This window comes from Schistocerca gregaria, chromosome 3 (assembly GCF_023897955.1).
Source record: "Schistocerca gregaria isolate iqSchGreg1 chromosome 3, iqSchGreg1.2, whole genome shotgun sequence".
In the NCBI taxonomy this organism is placed as follows: domain Eukaryota; kingdom Metazoa; phylum Arthropoda; class Insecta; order Orthoptera; family Acrididae; genus Schistocerca; species Schistocerca gregaria.
This window is the reverse complement of record NC_064922.1, coordinates 863,221,722-863,239,452: the sequence shown is the minus strand read 5'-3', so window position 1 is coordinate 863,239,452 and position 17,731 is coordinate 863,221,722. Positions and strand designations below refer to the sequence as shown.

The following is a 17,731-nucleotide window of genomic DNA, read 5'->3' as shown; positions in this document are numbered from 1 at the left end:
GGCGGTCACACACACACACGCGCGGGAAGAGCACGGCGAGCCAACCTCGCGGCAGCACCGGCACTCGCGGTCGGAGGACACACGCAGGCACGCACGGACACACGCAGCGCAGCCGACCTGCCGCGCCGGGGCCTCACGCCGCACTGCCGCTGCCGCTGGATGCTGGCCGCCGGGACCGCGCCGCCGCTGCTGCTCGCTACCTGCCCTGCCCACGGGCCGCCGCCCACGCCCGCGCTCTCCTCACACTCGCTTCATTAACAAGTGCCTCCTCTCCTCTGCTCGCGGTCTTACGGTTAGCGCTGCTGACACTCCGTCAAGTGGTCCCGGGTTCGAGTCCCCATCTACGTCTACATTTATACTCCTCAAGCCACACAACGGTGTGTGGCGGAGGGCACTTTAGCTGCCACTGTCATTTACTCCCTTTCCTGTTCCAGTCGCGTACGGTTCGCGGGAAGAACAACTGTCTGTAAGCCTCCCTGCGCACTCGAATCTCTCTAATTTCACATTCGTGATCTCCTCGGGAGGTATAAGTAGCGGGAAGCAATATATTCGATACCTCATCCAGAAACGCACCCTCTAGAAACCTGGACAGCAAGCTACACCGCGATGCAGAGCGCCTCTCTTGCAGAGTCTGTCACTTGAGTTTGCCAAACATCTCCGTAACGCTATCACACTTACCAAATAACCCTTTGACGAAACGCGCCGCTCTTCTTTGGATCTTCTGTATCTCCTCCGTCAACCCGATCTGGTACGGATCCCACACTGATGACCATTACTCAAGTATAGGTCAACGAGTGTTTTGTAAGCCACTTACTTTGTTGATGGACTACTTTTTCTAAGGACTCTCCCAATGAATCTCAACCTGATACCCGCCTTACCAACAATTAATTTTATATGATCATTCCTCTTCAAATCGTTCCGCACGCATACTCCCAGATATTTTACCGAAGTAACTGCTACCAGTGTTTGTTCCACTACCATATAATCATACAATAAAGGATCCTTCTTTCTATGTATTCGCAATACATTACATTTGTCTATGTTAAGGGTCAGTTGGCTCTCCCTGCACCAAGTGCCTATCCGCTGCAGATCTTCCTACATTTCGCTACAATTTTCTAATGCTCCAACTTCTCTGTATACTACAGCATCATCCGCGAAAAGCCGCTTGGAACTTCCGACACTATCTACTAGGTCATTTATATATATTGTGAGAAGCAATGGTCCCATAACACTCCCCTGTGGCACGCCAGAGGTTACTTTAACGTCTGTAGACGTCTCTCCATTGAGAACAACATGCTGTGTTCTGTTTGCTAAAAACTCTTCAATCCAGCCACACAGCTGGTCTGATATTCCGTTGGCTCTTACTTTGTTTATCAGGCGACAAAGCGGAACTGTATCGAACGCCTTCCGGAAGTCAAGGAAAATGGCAGCTACCTGGTAGCCTGTATCTAGTATTTTCTGGGTCTCATGAACAAATAAAGCGGGTTGGATCTCACACGACTGCTGTTTCCGGAATCCATGTTGATTCCTACAGAGTAGATTCTGAGTTTCAAGAAATGATATGATACAAGAGCAAAAAACATGTTCTAAAATTCTACAACAGATCGACGTCAGAGATATAGGCCTATAGTTTTGCGCATCTGCTCGACGACCCTTCTTGAAAACTGGGACTACCTGTGCTCTTTTACAATCATTTGGAACCTTCCGTTTCTCTAGAGACTTGCGGTACACGGCTGTTAGAAGGGGGGCAAGTTCTTTCGCGTACTCTGTGTAGAATCGAATTGGTATTCCGTCAGGTCCAGTGGACTTTCCTCTGCTGAGTGAGTCCAGTTGCTTTTCTATTCCCTGGACACTTATTTGGATGTCAGCCATTTTTTCGTTTGTGCGAGGATTTAGAGAAGGAACTGCAGTGCGGTCTTCCTCTGTGAAACAGCTTTGGAAAAAGGTGTTTAGTATTTCAGCTCTACGCGTGTCATCCTCTGTTTCAATTCCATCATCATCCCGGAGTGTCTGGACATGCTGTTTCGAGCCACTTGCTGATTTAACGTAAGACGAGAACTTCCTACAATTTTCTGTCAAGTCGGTACATAGAATTGTACTTTCGAATTCACTGAACGCTTTACGCATAGCCCTCGTTACGCTAACTTTGACATCGTTTAGCTTCTGTTTTCTGAGAGGTTTTGGCTGCGTTTAAACTTGCAGTGAAGCTCTCTTTGCTTTCGCAGTAGTTTTCTAACTTTGTTGTTGAACCACGGTGGGTTTTTCGGATCGGGGATTTCCTCATCTCGGGGCTGGGTGTCTGTGTTGTCCTCGTCATTATTTCATCGTCAACACACAAGTCGCCGAAGTGACGCCAAATAAAAAATACTTGCACCACAAGGCCGAACTCGAAAGAAGGAGACTTGGGACAAAAAATGCCGCAAGCACATTTCATTTTTCTTCTCTACACACTTTCGTAGCGTTAGAGTCAAGTCGGTGCGTGTTTTATCCTCGGTCTTCAATCCTAAGGTTTCGGAGTATGCAGAGTGCCTCAGGGGAATAGTAAATACACTGGTATGCAAAACTTAAGGACGGAAGTAAATTTCGCTTGACGTGTAACTGCCACGTCACATAGCTTAATTTAACTTGGAACGTGCGTAGACAGAGCTGCTACAGTACAGTGAAGAAAGCCAAAGAAATACGCAATGAGACGAACGAAATGACACCTTTATTCGAAGCATCAAATATAGCAGGTGGAGCAGCTGTCGGAACGAGAGGATATTCGACGGACGGACTTTTTAATGTTCACGAGACCGTCGCGAATCGAGGTGACTTCGGTGTTATTATTTTCTTTCAAAAATGTGTCATTTCTGTATTTCTATCAGTGACCTACTATAGTATGCCGTAGCAGTTTTTTTCTACGTGCGGTCCAAGTTTCATCGAGCTACTTTACTTGGCAGTGGTACAGCATGCGACAGTTACTTGCATCCTAATGTTTTGCACCCCAGCGTATTTTAGGAGGTGGTGATGTAGAATAGCCAGCCGGTGTGGCCGAACGGTTCTAGGCGCTTCAGTCTGGAACCACGCGACCGCTACAGTCGCAGGTTCGAATACTGCCTCGGGCATGGACGTGTGTGATGTCCTTAGGATACTTAGGTTTAAGTAGTTCTAAGTTCTAGGGGACTGGTGACCTTAGAATTTAAGTCCCATAGTGCTCAGAACCATTTGAACCACTTGATGTAGAATAATTCGAATAAAACATTCCGTGTAACATGAGCCCAATATGACGTATTTCAGATTTTTATTGATTAGTAAGATGCAGCAGCTCGAATGGAACCCAAGCAGGTACTGACAGAAGGTGTTAATTAAAGGCAAATCATTAAGTTCAGAGCTGATTCTCATTAAATCCATCTCCTCGCGAATGACGGGTTGCAGAACAACACTACGGAACAGCTTCTGGCATACAGCATGCGACGGCGTGACAAGTATTGCGTGGAGAGCAGCAGGTGGGTCCGGTGGGTGCGTCGTAAACCACTCGGCAGGCGTCTGTCCTGAGACTGAAGAGTGTCACAGTTCCGCGAAACACGCGCCATCACTGTTACGCACGTCCCCAGAAAGAGTAGGAACTACCAGTTGAGTTCCTCGAGAGATGGCGCGTCACTGCCGTGCCTTACTTTCACATAGGCGTAACAAGCAGTTACTCTCAGTGTGGAAACGATGGACGTAAATATTTCAACTGTCTCGCTGAGTGTACGTCAGGGCGCTGAAATAATGGATCTATTACCACAGGTTGCGAAAACTTTGAGGATGTTGTCCGTGGTCCTGTATCTAAATAGTTGTAAGTAGGCTGTTTAGTTTTTTTTATTGGTAACGCCGCCGCTACGTAGCGCTCTGTATGAAAAATCACTGGGTGTGCTGTGCGCAGTCTGTGTTTAGTTTGCATTGTTGTCTGCCATTGTAGTGTTGGGCAGCGGCAGCTGGATGCTAACAGCGCGTAGCGTTGCGCAGTTGGAGGTGAGCCGCCAGCAGTGGTGGACGTGGGGAGAGAGATGGCGGAGTTTTGAAATTTGTAAGAATTGGTGTCACGAACTGATATATATATATATATATATATATATATATATATATATTATGACTATTAAGGTAAATACATTGTTTGTTCTGTATTAAAATCTTCCATTTGCTAACTATGCCTGTCAGTAGTTAGTGCCTTCAGTACTTTGAATCTTTTATTTAGCTGGCAGTAGTGGCGCTTGCTGTATTGCAGTAGCTTGAGTAACGAAGATTTTTGTGAGGTAAGTGATTTGTGAAACATGTAGATTAATTTTAGTCAGGGCCATTCTCTTGTAGGGATTACTGAAAGTCAGATTGCGTTGCGCAAAAAAAATATTGTGTGTCAGTTTAAGCACAGTCTTGTATAATTTTTCTAAGGGGACGTTTCATAGTGTTTCCGAAATTGCAGTAGTCAACACTTCATCCTGGATGGAGTACCATCTACAGACACTCAAGTGATATCGGGTGTGTCCTAGGCGTGTGTAACAGGGCCGTGACTGTCCGTGTGACAGATTAACTAGCGACCTGGACTGCTTCACACTGGTAGCTTCAAGTGTCTACAATCGGGCGACCTGTCTGGCGTCGCGGTAACAAATTATACACACAAACCTCCGTGAATCAATATCTCTCTTAATGAAAACAGTATCAAAATGCCTACAATAGTTCCAGAGATTAGCCCTTACATGCAAAACGGAAAAATACGCGGCGAGGGACTTTTATAATATCTAGCGATGACCCAACGGTCTATATTAATTTCAGTCTCAGAATTTTCGCAGGCGTTGCGAGAATATACTATCAGGTGCAAATTGCAGTAATATTCAGTTAGCTTACGACATCGTATTACCAACATGGTTCAAAAACTTACAACATCTTCTTAATCAAGTAAACTGCAAAACTGTGTACATCAAGCAACGTAAGTGCGCGGTATCTTCTGGCCAGGCCGGCCGGTTGGGCCGAGCGGTTCTAGGCACTTCAGTCTGGAACCGCGCGACTGCTACGGTCGCAGGTTCGAATCCTGCCTCGGGTTTGGATGTGTGTGATGCCCTTTGGTTAGTTAGGTTTAAGTAGTTCTAAGTTCTAGGGGACTGATGACCTCAGATGTTAATTCCCATAGTGCTCAGAGCCATTTAACCATTTGAATTTGATCTTCTGGCCACACAGGATGAACTAGCTCAAGAGATGTAATATAAATATCGCGGAGTAACGATGTCTTGAGTTCCGAAGTGTAACGACCGCATGGCTCAGGTGCAAGTAAAGCAAATACTTGTCGGGAGTACAATGGGAAACTTTTGTTTGCCTAAAAATTGCTCACTTGTGTGAGACGTGTGTCATGTCGGACTAGCAGGTGACGTCGAGTGTATACGAGGGTGGTTTGATGAGTCTACCAAAAAAAGCCCCCCCATGAACCACGGACCTTGCCGTTGGTGGGGAGGCTTGCGTGCCTCAGCGATACAGATGGCCGTACCGGAGGTGCAACCACAACGGAGGGATATCTGTTGAGAGGCCAGACAAACGTGTGGTTCCTGAAGAGGGGCAGCAGCCTTTTCAGTAGTTGCAGGGGCAACAGTCTGGATGATTGACTGATCTGGCCTTGCAACATTAACCAAAACGGCCTAGCTGTGCTGGTACTGCGAACGGCTGAAAGCAAGGGGAAACTACAGCCGTAATTTTTCCCGAGGACATGCAGCTTTACTGTATGATTAAATGATGATGGCATCCTCTTGGGTAAAATATTCCGGAGGTAAAATAGTCCCCCATTCGGAACTCCGGGCGGGGACTACTCAGGAGGATGTCGTTATCAGGAGAAAGAAAACTGGCGTTCTACGGATCGGAGCGTGGAATGTCAGATCCCTTAATCGGGCAGGTAGGTTAGAAAATTTAAAAAGGGAAATGGATAGGTTAAAGTTAGATATAGTGGGAATTAGTGAAGTTCGGTGGCAGGAGGAACAAGACTTCTGGTCAGGTGATTACAGGGTTATAAACACAAAATCAAATAGGGGTAATGCAGGAGTAGGTTTAATAATGAATAGGAAAATAGGAATGCGGGTAAGCTACTACAAACAGCATAGTGAACACATTATTGTGGCCAAGATAGATACGAAGCCCACACCTACTACAGTAGTACAAGTTTATATGCCAACTAGCTCTGCAGATGACGAAGAAATTGAAGAAATGTACGATGAAATAAAAGAAATTATTCAGATAGTGAAGGGAGACGAAAATTTAATAGTAATGGGTGACTGGAATTCGAGTGTAGGAAAAGGGAGAGAAGGAAACATAGTAGGTGAATATGGATTGGGGCTAAGAAATGAAAGAGGAAGCCGCCTAGTAGAATTTTGTACAGAGCACAACTTAGTCATAGGTAACACTTGGTTTAAGAATCATGAAAGAAGGTTGTATACGTGGAAGAACCCTGGAGATACTAAAAGGTATCAGATAGATTATATAATGGTAAGACAGAGATTTAGAAACCAGGTTTTAAGTTGTAAGACATTTCCAGGGGCAGATGTGGACTCTGACCACAATCTATTGGTTATGACCTGTAGATTAAAACTGAAGAAACTGCAAAAATGTGGGAAATTAAGGAGATGGGACCTGGATAAACTGAAAGAACCAGAGGTTGTACAGAGTTTCAGGGAGAGCATATGGGAACAATTGACAGGAATAGGGGAAAGAAATACAGTAGAAGAAGAATGGGTAGCTCTGAGGGATGAAGTAGTGAAGGCAGCAGAGGATAAAGTAGGTAAAAAGACGAGGGCTGCTAGAAATCCTTGGGTAACAGAAGAAATATTGAATTTAATTGATGAAAGGAGAAAATATAAAAATGCAGTAAATGAAGCAGGCAAAAAGGAATACAAACGTCTCAAAAATGAGATCGAGAGGAAGTGCAAAATGGCTAAACAGGGGTGGCTAGAGGACAAATGTAAGGATGTAGAGGCTTATCTCACTAGGGGTAAGATAGATACTGCCTACACGAAAATTAAAGAGACCTTTGGAGAGAAGAGAACCACGTGTATGAATATCAAGAGCTCAGATGGCAACCCAGTTCTAAGCAAAGAAGGGAAGGCAGAAAGGTGGAAGGAGTATATAGAAGGTTTATACAAGGGTGATGTACTTGAGGACAATATTATGGAAATGGAAGAGGATGTAGATGAAGACGAAATGGGTGATACGATATTGCGTGAAGAGTTTGACAGAGCACTGAAAGACCTGAGTCGGAACAAGGCCCCCGGAGTAGACAACATTCCATTAGAACTACTGACGGCCTTGGGAAAGCCAGTCATGACAAAACTCTACCAGCTGGTGAGCAAGATGTATGAGACAGGCCAAATACCCTCAGACTTCAAGAAGAATATAATAATTCCAATCCCAAAGAAAGCAGGTGCTGACAGATGTGAAAATTACCGAACTATCAGTTTAATAAGTCACAGCTGCAAAATACTAACGCGAATTCTTTACAGACGAATGGAAAAACTGGTAGATGCGGACCTCGGGGAGGATCAGTTTGGATTCCGTCGAAATGTTGGAACACGTGAGGCTATACTGACCTTACGACTTATCTTAGAAGAAAGATTAAGAAAAGGCAAACCTACGTTTCTAGCATTTGTAGACTTAGAGAAAGCTTTTGACAATGTTGACTGGAATACTCTCTTTCAAATTCTGAAGGTGGCAGGGGTAAAATACAGGGAGCGAAAGGCTATTTACAATTTGTACAGAAACCAGATGGCAGTCATAAGAGTCGAGGGGCATGAAAGGGAAGCAGTGGTTGGGAAAGGAGTGAGATAGGGTTGTAGCCTCTCCCCGATGTTATTCAATCTGTATATTGAGCAAGCAGTAAAGGAAACAAAAGAAAAATTTGGAGTAGGTATTAAAATTCATGGAGACGAAGTAAAAACTTTGAGGTTCGCCGATGACATTGTAATTCTGTCAGAGACGGCAAAGGACTTGGAAGAGCAGTTGAACGGAATGGACAGTGTCTTGAAAGGAGGATATAAGATGAACATTAACAAAAGCAAAACGAGGATAATGGAATGTAGTCAAATTAAATCGGGTGATGCTGAGGGAATTAGATTAGGAAATGAGACACTTAAAGTAGTAAAGGAGTTTTGCTATTTAGGAAGTAAAATAACTGATGATGGTCGAAGTAGAGAGGATATAAAATGTAGACTGGCAATGGCAAGGAAAGCGTTTCTGAAGAAGAGAAATTTGTTAACATCGAATATAGACTTATGTATCAGGAAGTCGTTTCTGAAAGTATTTGCTTGGAGTGTAGCCATGTATGGAAGTGAAACATGGACGTTAACTAGTTTGGACAAGAAGAGAATAGAAGCTTTCGAAATGTGGTGCTACAGAAGAATACTGAAGATAAGGTGGATAGATCACGTAACGAATGAGGAGGTATTGAATAGGATTGGGGAGAAGAGAAGTTTGTGGCACAACTTGACTAGAAGAAGGGATCGGTTGGTAGGACATGTTTTGAGGCATCAAGGGATCACAAATTTAGCATTGGAGGGCAGCTTGGAGGGTAAAAATCGTAGAGGGAGACCGAGAGATGAGTACACCAAGCAGATTCAGAAGGATGTAGGTTGCAGTAGGTACTGGGAGATGAAGCAGCTTGCACAGGATAGAGTAGCATGGAGAGCTGCATCAAACCAGTCTCAGGACTGAAGACAACAACAACAACAACAACAACAACAATTTTGTCTTGCCACGGACGCCAGCTCTCTGGCTCTTGGACAGCGACCACTCTAACGGCACGAAGTAAACTAAACGGGCCCGTCCGGCACCGCGCGCGCATCGCTAACAAACGGCCGCAGTAGCTCTCTTCCGGGAAAGGGAACTTAGATTGTCATTCTGCAGACAGACTACACCTCCATAGCATTTCCTGTCCTGTTCTTCTATGTGAGCTCGTGTTTACTTTCAGTGTGACAAATGAGTGCTCCTCCCGGGGCGGAATGGGCGACGCCTGCTGGAGGACAGCTGGCAGCTGGGCACCGCACCGCGCAGGCGGCGCAGCTGACCTCGAGGTAGCGGCATGGTGCGGTGTGCGTGGCCACAGCGCGGGGAAGGGGGGACACAGCCAGAGAGGTGGAGTGGAGGCCACAGGTCCGTGCGTGTGTGGGCGCTGTCAGCGGCGGCCCGCCCTGCGACACACGCGCGGTGCGTGGCAGGGGGTACCTCCTAACAATGTCTGTCCCGTTACACTCGCGCACTGACAAGGCGACGGCGCCTGTGCTCGTCATATCCGAGTTTAACCAAACTTATGGTACGTACAGGGTCTGCCAAGAAACGAAAGTGGCGGACGTGGGGGCTCAGATGGTTAGCGGCTTAGAGAAAATATCATTATTGGCGCGGGACGGGCGTTGCAAGAGCCTTTTGCACTGGGGCGACAAAAGTCATGGAATAGCGACATGCACATACACAGACGGCGGTAGTATGGTGTACATGAGGTATAAAAGTGCAGTGCATTGGCGGATCTCTCATTTCTACTCAGGTATGAAATGAAATGATCGTATAGTATTTATTGGCCGGGATATCCCCTTCGGAGTTCGGCCGCCGTATTGCAAGTCTTTTTAGTTGACGCCACTTCGGCGACTTGCGTGTCAATGATGATTAAAATGATGATGAAGGACACACAACACCCAGTCCCATGCCGGGAATCGAACCCGGGCCCCCTAGCGTAGTACGCGGTAACGCTACCGCATTTTTTAAAATCTCATTTTCTTCTATATTGTTCGTTGAATTTGTTCGTGGCGGACGTCCGATGACACTCGTTCAGGTGTTCGTTAATCCGTTCACTTAAGTTTTTTTTTTAATTTTTTTTATTACAGATGGTAGCTAAACCCTCTGATCGAACGCGATGAGCTACCGTGCCGGCGAAAATTAAACTTTTCACTCGAGGGAAGACATAAACCAAGGACCTCTCGTTCCGCAGCTGCTCATGCTAACCACGGGACAACAGCGCTCTTCCTACCGCTGAGCTACTTTTTTTCTTTTTTTTCCATTTTGTTCATTGTGCCTCGTTGTATTTCGTCGTAGCAAACGTCACTTGACACCCGTTGAAGTTCGTTGCTGATCCGTTCACTCACTTCCTTTATTACATAGGCCACCCAGCGCTCTGACCAAACACGCCGAGTTACCGTGCCGGCAAAACCATCCACAGACTGGCCAGCTCACCGGACCTCGACACAAGTCCGCCGGGCACATTCGTGTCGGGGACCAGGCGCTCCTTCCCGCCCGGAAAGTCGTGCGTTAGACCGCACGGCTAACCGGGCGGCCTGATTATTTCACAGTAGCAGTTTCATGAAATTTCCTGGCAGATTAAAACTGTGTGCCGGATTCAACAATCCGAGAACCACAGTGCCACGAGCGTGCCGGGAATATCAAATTTCAGGCGCTACCTCTCACCACGGACAACGCTGTAGCCGACGGTCTTCACTTAGCGACCGAGAACAGCGGAATTTGCGTAGACTGAGGCGAAATTTGGCGTTAATGGGCTATGGCAGCAGACGACTGACGCGAGTGCCTTTCTTCACAGTACTTCACACCTGCAGTGCCTCTCCTGTGGCCGTGGCCGTATCAGTTGGACCCTAAACGACTGGAAAACCGTGACCTGGTCAGAGGAGTCCCGATTTCAGTTGATGAGAGCTGATGGTGGACTCCGAGTGTGGCGCAAACACCACGAAGCTGTAAAGATGCCAGTGTGAATACTGATGGCGGCTCCACAATGGTCTGGGCTGTGATTATGTGGAATGGACTGTGTTCTCCGGTCCAGCTGAACCGATCATTGACTGTAAATGGTTATGTTCAGCTATTTGCAGACCACTTGTAGCCAGTCATGGACTTGATATTTCCTAAAAACGACGGAATTTTTATGGGTGAGAATGTACCTTGTCACCGAACCACAATTGTTCGTGATCGGATTAAAGAACATGGTGGACAATTCGAGCGAACGATTCGGCCACGCAAGAATCCCATCAAATATGTATGTGACAAAATCGAGAGGTCGGTTAGTGCGCAAAATCTTGCACCGGTAACCCTTTCGCAGTTATGGACGCCTATAGATGTGGCATGGCTCAATACTCTGCAGGGGTCTTGCAACGGCTTGTTGAGTCAAGCCACGTGGAACTGCTGCAATTGCCTGGGCAATAGGAGGTTAGACACGATATTAGGAGGTACCCCATGACTTTTGGGACGTCAGAGTAGATTAGCGTAGTTTCCAGGCATCCGTTAGCGCAGCTAAAACAGCATAGAACGATAATGAGAGGGTCGTGGGGTCGAGTCGGTATGCGGAAACATTTTTTATTTTTAATTTTTATGTTTGTTAACCTGGAAATATGCGGAAATAATCTTGAATATAAATTATCTATCGGTATTTTCACAAAAGTCATGAAAGGAAAGGCAGGGGGAAATTAGAGACTGGAAATATATTTCCAGGAAGGCACACACGAAACGTTGTATGTAAATTTATTTTTATTATTTTACAGTTATCTGCACGTGCTAGGGTGATATTCATATTAAAAAAGGAGAAGCAGTAATTTTAATCGCATCTTAAACAAGTTTTAAGAGTAGCATTTTTACAGTTAGACGATTGTTTTAAAGCTCCTATAAAAAGACAAACTTTGTTTACAATTCTAAAAGGTTCTCTTCGGTCGCACAGTTTGGCAGCCAATCACGCTTCGCCAAATATTGGCAAGGAGTTCTGGTGCACAATGAAATGTATTTTGATGAGGTCTTCTCGGGATGTGATTTCTTTTTCTCTCTCGACAAGATAAGAGGAGTCTTGCATCTTTTTCATCAAATTCTTAACCGACGATAAAAAACTGACACCGTGAGGCTTCACTAGAGGAGTGTATTTGAGATTATCACTTCAATACTGCGCGATGGGAATCCTTCATCATCATTGCAGATATGTTTGCTTTCACCAGCAGTCAGTTACGAAAAGAAATTTATTCTCTTGCACGTACGTTTGCATCGCATTACAAAGTTTCTGTACACGGCTTGTGAGAGTCTCCCAGATCTGGACGAAGTAATAACGAAATGCCTATATTTTGTCGCGTTCTCGTCTACCGCTTTCCGAATCCTCTGTCCAAAAGAGCCACGTCTCTAGTAGGCTTCGTAGCTTGTTGGCAATAATTTTCCACTAAGGGTTACAGCATAATGCGCTGTATACGAGTGGGTTACTTTGGACATATTTTGGTTTATTTGCAGTGTAAGCACCTATAAATTGAAAATAAAAAAGTTTCCGCATAGGGAGTCGTTACCAGGACCTTCGGATTATGGTTCTGCACTCTTCACGCTGTGCCAACCGCTGCCCGGGACCGACGCTAACGCGAACGGCTCGTACCTCCCCCGACCCGCTCTAAAAGTACTGCACGATGTCGTCCAAACGCCCGCTCACACACAGCTTTCACTGGTGTCACTCCACCGGGAAAAACCTAACCGAGTATAATTCTCTGTTGTTCAGTATGGATGTTAAAGAAGCTGGATGGAGGGAAGAAATGGAAATGAAAGGATGATGAGCTGGAAGATTCAAAGTAGGAATGTCACGAAAATGCTCAACGAAATCGAGCGGGAGGCTCGGAAAATTGCGCCATCCCGAGTTCCGCAGTGAGTCACGAGACACTGTACTTCTAACAAACGTCTCGTGTAATGGGCACGGCGCAAAAATTACAAAAGCTTCGGACTATTCTCAGGGGAACCGGATGTTACTTCTTCCGGCAAATGGAACACGATTGGGAGAACAACGGCAGTGGTACACTGTGTAAGTATCTTGTGCAACACATTGTACGGTGGGTCGCCAAGTAGAGGTGTAGGTGTTGGAAGGTAAGCCAGGCTGGAAAAACAACCGACAGCCCATTCAGTTTTTCCATCGTTTGGCTTATTTCGCCCAGATTGGAGGCGCTCGGTGGATCTCCTTCCTCCATAAAAAGAGCCTGCGTGCGAAACAGGGTGTGAAGAGCGATTATGATGTCGTCACTGCTTGGTCGAGCGATCAGGAGGCCGTTTTGTGTTCGCTTCTGCTGCCGTAACGTGAAGGGTGCTGTTGTGGAGCATTTGACGCCCTGAATACTGTCTCCGGGGTTACATTACTCAAGTACTGAAATGTGCTACCTCTCGCAGTACCACTATGTGCCTCAAAAATGCGTCTGAGCTCTATGGGACTTAACAACTTAGAAGTACTTAAACCTAACTAACCGAAGGACATCACACACATCCATGCCCGAGGCAGGATTCGAACCTGCGACCGTAGCAGCAGCGCGGCTCCGCACTGAAGCTCCTAGAACCGCTCGGCCACAGCGGCCGGCACTGTGTGTCTCATTTCGCTTTGATAAACACTGAAGTCCGGTCTGTGGCCACACTATGCGAAATGGATCTGCAAACTAGTTTTTGTAGGCCACATTTTAATTGCAGGTGAGTTCTTATTAGAAACTGTACGGTTTACATAATTACGAAGAACAATCTGGAGCTATGCCAGGTTATTGCCCTATTCGCTGTAAAAGCACAAATGAAGGTAATAGACGCCGGTGGTGGTGACCGAGCGGTTCTAGGCGCTACAGTCTGGAAGCGCGTGATTGCAGGTTCGAATCCTGCCTCGGGCATGGACGTGTGTGATGTCCTTAGGTTAGTTAGGTTTAAGCAGTTCTAAGTTCTAGGGGACTGATGATCTCAGAAGTTAAGTCCCATAGTGCTCAGAGCCATTTGAACCATTTTTGAAGATAATAATGCTAGCTTCCTGTAAATAAATACAGAAAGAGTGTTAACTGTAGTTAACTGGGAAGGCAGAAATCGTCCAAATACCTTGTTAAAATATACAAATAAGTGCTTTACCCATTAAGTACCCATTTTATCGTGTGATGTGGCATTTGCAACGTACAACAAATACCACTTCGTATCATCCATTGCTGAAGAACGTTTTACGGTTACAGTGTACGGTCTTTACTGTGCTAACAGAAGATTAGAACTTGTATATTTTTCTTGTCAAGCTATCGTCGTGCTGTAGTCGTAGAAGAACGTAATTGACTAAAATTATTTCTTACTTATCTCATAACACACTCCTCCTCACGTATAACTAGTAATATGTTGCGGAATGACGCCTAATAAAACCGTGTTACGACATTTCTTAGTGCTTTCACACAGGTAATGACTAAATTTGTGCAATTCATTCATTGCTGTGCTTTTTCTCATCTTTCACAATACATCTATATAACACAGAACCGAATGAAAGTTTCTGTGCTTTAGTTTTGAGAACATTTCACGGATTCGTCCACTACGCTAAAAAGTTATTGCAGCCATCAAGTTTCATGGAAAACATTGTGCGGAGACGGGAGAACATTTCCGAACCTTGGAGGCTGCTAGATTCGACGTAGCGGGAAGAACCCTTAGCGCCTCTTCAGTCTCTCTGAAGTGAAAAGAAGGAAAGTGGTTTTCTGTAGTCCTTTCTCGCTGCCTGCAGAATGCATAGTTATGAGGCCAATGTTTCTATAGTTCTCTTGTTCGTCAAAAGTGCCGCACCACAAGTTGTACAGCTCGAAGCATACGGCGATGGCACCAGCAACACCAAGACACTATTTGTTCGTGCAGAGGGATATGCACAGGTGGCTCAGGGCGCGGAGCGCGTTCTGGGAGTGGAGATGGACGACACCAACTTCCCTTCACCTGTAGAGTTCAGCTACGAACGAGGTTACATTGCATGTACATGGAAAAGTGAACAGTCGCGACGTTACAATACAAGGAACGCAGCGCTCGCATATCACAGCCGAGCACGACAGAGATTCTCCAACCTTGCCGTGTTTTGCGCCGCTTCTTGAGAAAAGATTTACGGCCCCTTCTTGGACGGATTTAAAATTGTTGAGCACTAGACAGCTGGGTCACGGGTGCCCTCTCACAAGATGACGGTAACGGTGAGTGAGGAGTACCTCGTTAAAACGAAAAGCAAAGGTCACATAACGATAACGTCAGCAACAGAGAAAACGCCACACAGAAGTTCCAGTAGATCTAGTCATATCGCAGTCACGTGTTAAAAGAATTAATAAAGCAAAGGAAATTAGTAAGAAAGCTGGATGATCGCGGAATTAAAAGCATGAGCCGGCAACTAAAAAACACACTGAGACGCCCGTCCAGTTAAAAATGTGCAGGAATTCTGACGCCAAACGAAATGTTGACAACTGTTGTGCCATTGTTAGGTCATCGCCTAAAATGGAGGGGAAATCCCTCGGTATACCAGAGGCTTCCCGCCTATCAGCATGCAACAGGGAGGATGCTACTCCACGGTGCACCGTGCGCGTGGCCGAGCGGTTCTAGGCGCTTCAGTCTGGAACCGCGCGTCCGCTACTGGCGCAGGTTCGAATCCTGCCTCGGGCATGGATGCGCGTGTTGTCCTTAGGTTAGTTAGGTTTAAGTAGTTCTTAAGTTCTAGCGGACTGATGATCTCAGTTGTTAAGTCCCATAGTGCTCACAGTCCATTGTACCATGAGCGCGGCTCCTCTTGTCGCTGGAGGTAATCATGCGCCTCTGGGCAATGGCCGATAAGAAGGTGAGCGAGGACCAATCCGTCCATCGTGGAGTTGGGAAGTAAGTGCGCCGTAGCCCCACTGTCGACCGGACAGACTGCAGTTTGCTGTTAGCGACTTCCGGCCAGTCGCTTCACCACGTCACCCACGAAACGAAAGCCGGCAGGGGGACGCGAAGCTGAACTGCTGCGCTGCCTTCCCGGCAGGCTGCTTTTGCTGTTTAAAAAAAATCAGTCCCTAAGCTTACACACTACTTAACCTAAATTATCCTAAGGACAAACACACACACACCCATGCCCGAGGGAGGACTCGAACCTCCGCCGGCACCAGCCGCACAGTCCACGACTGCAGCGCCTCAGACCGCTCAGCTAATCCGCGCGGCTTTTGCTACTCTGTCGGCTCCCTCATTCCCCTCGGTTGCCGCGTGTACAGGAAGCCTGCAGCAGGCCAATCCTTTCAGGAGGTGGGCAGTGTCCCGAAGCATCTGAACTATCGTATCTGCTGGGAAAATGTGCCGAATAGCGTGCACAACACTAAGGAAGTCAGAGCAGACAAGGAACTTCCCTCCACCAGGGAGTGTCATGCGCCGCAGTGCCTTCCTGACCGCCCACACTTCTGCTCGTTATACTGAGAAGTAAATAAATTAGAAGCAGTCTTGATCGCTTCAACTTTTTTAATGGTGACCAGTTTTGATCTTTATATCAGATAATCTTCGGACCATGAGTGTCTGCCGGAGGCGGTGGCGCATGGCAATCGTCTTGTTTGTGGCTGGTGGTGTAGTGTTAGCATGCTTGTTCGGTAATCACCTAAAATGGCGGGAAAGACCCTCGCTACACCACCAGCCACAAACAATACGACTGCCATGCGCCACCGCCTCCGGCAGACATACATGGTCCGAAGATGACCGGATATAAAGATCGAAACCGGTCACCATTAAAAAAGTTAAGCGATCGAGACTGCTTCTAATTTATTTGTAATTATTACAGATCGCTGTTTTCCTATATAAGAACTACGAGGGTCGGTCAAAAAGTAATGCCTCCCATTTTTTTTCTACTTAAAAAAATTAAGTTAAGTGAAAAATTTGAATTTGGCGCCATTCCTCAAACCTTCTTCTGCAATCCACTGCAGTAGTAACTTTCTGTGTCAACAGGTGGAAGCAAAGCAGAAGTTTGTAAGATGGCCGACATAGATGTTCGTTTGAGACAGCGTTGTGTGATTGAATTCTTGAATGCAGAAGGTGAAACGCCCATACGCATTCATGAAAGACTGAAGAAGGTGTATGGTGTTGTGACAGTGGATGTCAGCACTGTTAGACGATGGGTTCGTCGTTGTAAGGAAGCTGAAGGGCAAACACCGTTGACTGACGAAAAGCGGAGCGGCAGGCCGGTGAGTGCAGTGACTCCACACAACATTCAGCAAGTTGATGACATCATTCGTGGTGACCGTCGGGTGACTGCAGATGAAGTGTGTCGCATTATTTCTCTTAGTAAAGGCAGAGTGATCACGATTATTAAACAATTGGGGTACTCAAAAGTTTGTGCACGGTGTGTTCCAAGAATGTTAACCGATCAGAATAAAGAGGCAAGGAAAACAATAGCCTCCCAACACTTGCAGCGCTTCCGTTTGGAGGGAGATGAGTTTCTGAAAAAAATTGTGACCGGGGACGAAACATGGGTGCATTTTTTTGAACCCGAATCAAAGAGGCAGTCAATGGAGTGGCGTCACACAAGCTCGCCGAGGAAGAAAAAATTCAAAACTGTGCGATCGGCAGGGAAAGTTATGGCAACAGTTTTCTGGGATACAGAGGGTGTGATTCTGGTTGATTTTTTGGAGCAGGGATGCACAATAAATTCTGTTCAATACGTCACAACCCTCAAAAAACTTAAAGCACGTCTTCAGCGAGTTCGCCCAACAAAATCAATGGCAGATGTTCTTCTTTTGCATGACAATGCAAGACCACACACCAGTCGTCACACCTCTGACGAGATTGTCAAAATTGGATGGGAAGTTTTGCCTCATCCCCCATACAGCCCTGACCTGGCACCATCAGACTTCCATCTGTTCGGGCCACTAAAAGAAGCTCATCGTGGGATTCATTTTGAAGATGAGGAGGCCGTCAAAACATTCGTGCGTCAATGGCTTAGGAACCAGAGCTGTGATTTTTACCGTGCTGGGATACATGCCCT

At 46.2% G+C, this 17,731-nt stretch overlaps 1 protein-coding gene across 4 annotated transcripts in view; it reads right to left on the bottom strand.

Moving 5' to 3' along the window:
* LOC126354877 (myocardin-related transcription factor A-like) overlaps nucleotides 1-17,731 on the bottom strand; it is a 306,159-nt gene that overhangs the window by 165,140 nt on the left and 123,288 nt on the right. The gene's annotated exons all lie outside the window — the stretch shown is intronic.